The sequence below is a fragment of the Mya arenaria genome, chromosome 3, assembly GCF_026914265.1.
Source record: "Mya arenaria isolate MELC-2E11 chromosome 3, ASM2691426v1".
NCBI lineage: Eukaryota > Metazoa > Mollusca > Bivalvia > Myida > Myidae > Mya > Mya arenaria.
In genome coordinates, this window is record NC_069124.1 from 69062604 (window position 1) to 69065828 (window position 3225).

The window sequence follows — 3225 nt, forward strand, 5'->3', positions numbered from 1 at the left end:
AAACAGAAAGTGATCTTAAAGTTTTCCGCCAATTTCTTCCTCACAAGGGAGAACACTGCAACATTCAATTTATTCCACCTGATCAACTAAATGACTTGATCTGCATTTTTTTGCTACCTGTAACAAAAAAAAATGGGGAAGAATATGAACCGACAAGTTTGAGAAGCTTTGTCAGTTCTATAGACAGACACTTGAAGGTATAACAATCAAAAGTATGCATCGAAAACGACATAGAGTTTGCAAAATGTCGAAATGTGCTAAAAAGCAAACAGAAATCACTGAAAAAGCAAGGGCTTGGAAACAAACCAAAGGCCGCAGAATCCCTGACAGATCAGCACATTGAAAAAATGTATGAGGCAAAAACTTTTGGAGATTTCACTGCCAAGTCATTAATTCACTCCATGTGGTTCATATGTGTCACTTTCTTCGGGATGCGCACTGGCACTGAGATCCATAATCTTAAGTGGGGTGGTGTTTCTGTTGGTCTCGATGAAGGCTCTGGACGCGAGTTCTTGCAGCTGTCCACAGACAGACAAACAAACACCCGTACTGGGGCAAATGCACGCGACATAAGGTATTTACATAACAGTGCCAGTCATATCAAAGCTAAGAAATAAATTATATTTTTGTGTAACAAAATGCTATTGAGAATTTGATTTAAATATAAAAATTGTATCAATAATTATTATTTCTAAACAAATAACTTTTGCTCCAAAAAAAGACAAACCCAACCAAGAGCTTATTCTGTGCTGGGAGACCCTGCAAGAGATCCTGTTCATCTATACAGAACATACACAGACAGGCGCCCAGCTAAAATGCTTCAGGAAAACAGCCCGTTTTTTCTCAGCATTTGTACTTCACGTCAGGGTGGATGGTATAAGAGATCTGCAATGGATGTTAACACACTGTATAACATCATGAACGAAATGAAAGCAGATGCCGGCATTGACGAAGCGAGAATTACACCCTACAGGTACATATCTAACAATTTATTCAATAAAAAATATCTCACCCTGAAGTTTTTTCCAGCATATTTTCCATAGTTGTTTTCCATTGCTGCTGCTCGTGTCAAACATTTGCTCTCGTTTGGATAGATATATTTCAAACAACAAAACAAATGCTCAAACACCTTTTCATTTCATCTTAGTCAGATTCAGATGTATTTTGTTATCTGTTGATGTTCTTTTGCAGTGCCAGAAAACGAATGGTCCAGAAGCTCAACGACGAAGGTGTACCTCCAAACCAAATCGTACAAATTTCAGGCCATAAGAATATAAACAGCCTTAATAATTACAGTGAATTGAACACAAACCAGTCGATGGAGATCTCGGATATTTCGTCAAATGCCAATTCCAATGGTGGACCAACCAATGCATCCAGAAGAAACTTGCCTGCATCCGATGCTGCAACGAACATGTGGTTTCTTTGTAAACACCAATTTCATGGGAAATGTCACTTTCAATTTTAAGAATCAAGAACAAAACACTCTCTCGCAAAAGCAGCATGTGGTGAACAGAAATCCACAAATTCCTTCTCCATGTTCTAGTCAGGGGGAGAGAAGACCTGTCTTCAAGAGAATCCGGCTGATATCTCACTAGCGGATTTAGAGGGGGGCGCTTCCGGCGCGCGCCCCCTCTAAAATCGTCAAAGTTTACTTTTTATGTCATTTTAGGAGATAAAAAATAATAAAATACGCCTATAATGCATCATTTCCAACTACAAATTGTTAATTTTTCTTGATTGCTTAACCCCATATCCATATGCAAACAGTTTATGCCATACACTTTCGGTTCAGAGGGAGGGGTGCATGTCAAAAGGTTGTGCCCCTAAGTTACGCCCCCTCTAACGTTGATTCCTAGATCCGCCCCTGTATCTGATAGCGAGAGCGATTGAACTAGTTTTTAAAGTTTAACATCTGTCGTTTTATTTGTAAATCCCCATTTGTTTAACTGACACTCACTCGACTTGAAATATGCCATTCACTAAACGCCGAAGCGTGTAATTCGGTTTATATTCATGTGCTCTTTAATTGTATTTGTTTATTGTTAATATTTTGAAACATATGCATTAATAAAAGTTTATTAATGAATTATTTTTTATTAAGTTTGCACTGAAACATCAGTAATTTCTGAACTACAGCAAAATGACTTGGATAACTATTCTTTCGGCGAACCGGAAATGAAAAATGAGGTCACTCAATTTGCATGAGGGGCGTTCCACGGGAAGTGTCGTAAATATCACTCTTTTGATAAAAAGGGGTAATTAAGAAATAAATTAAAAAACTAATAAAACTCCGAAAATAAGCATAAAAGAAACAGAAAATTTGTTTATTTCAGCGTAAGATCGTATTTAATTTCACTCGTGATCATAGAAAAACCATATATTCACTCGTGGCCACATTCGCCACTCGTCAAAATATGTTTTTCTATGACACTCGTGAAATAAAATACGACCTTACGCTGAAATAAACAAATATCCTCTATATCTCTGCAATAATGATTGTCTTGAAATTGTTTCAACTGCATGTTTCTGAGAGTCATGTACATATAACAAATGTTACCATATAGAATGGTCAGATATGGCATAGTGATATCATTTGTGGATGAATCTAATAGGCATTAAGGATGGCACACGATATAATTTCATAATGCTATAACAACTGTTGCCAGTAAAAAATGTATATTTGAGACCGTTATTAGGGAAATGAGGAACACTGAGGAATACTTATTAATGCGTTTTGAAAATGCTGATGGATGATTATCCGATATTTTTGCAGACACATGTTCCTGACATCAGCATAGCTTAGAGATGAATAATATGTTAGAAAATGCACTGTAATGAGTTAATGAAGTCTAATAACATCCACGAGGCACCATACGCTGATCTTAATTCACACTCATCTGACAAAAAAGTAAAGGGCAACCAGCCCCTGTTGTTTCCATCGTTTTCTCATAAACATACAACTCATCATGACTGCTGTTAGACAACTCCGAATCCGCAAATACTCCTAATAAAGATGTATACTCGTGTGTTGACGTTTTGTTGAGTAAAAGACAAAGTGTTTCATGCAAGGTTTTTGTAGATTAACTTTGCTGGATTTCTTTCCTTTGGAAGCGCTTTGGATTTGTATGAAAGAGGATAAATTATGAATAATATTGTTTGTTTTATCTCGACTTTTTGTTTTTCTGTCTGATATATATATATATATATTGAAAGAAAGGCCTG

The 3225-nt window shown here is 36.6% G+C and overlaps 1 pseudogene; it reads left to right on the forward strand.

The window, feature by feature from the left end:
- The first annotated feature begins 347 nt into the window (after nucleotides 1–347).
- LOC128226233 (uncharacterized) lies at nucleotides 348–1598 on the forward strand (annotated as a pseudogene).
- The last annotated feature ends 1627 nt before the right edge of the window (nucleotides 1599–3225 follow it).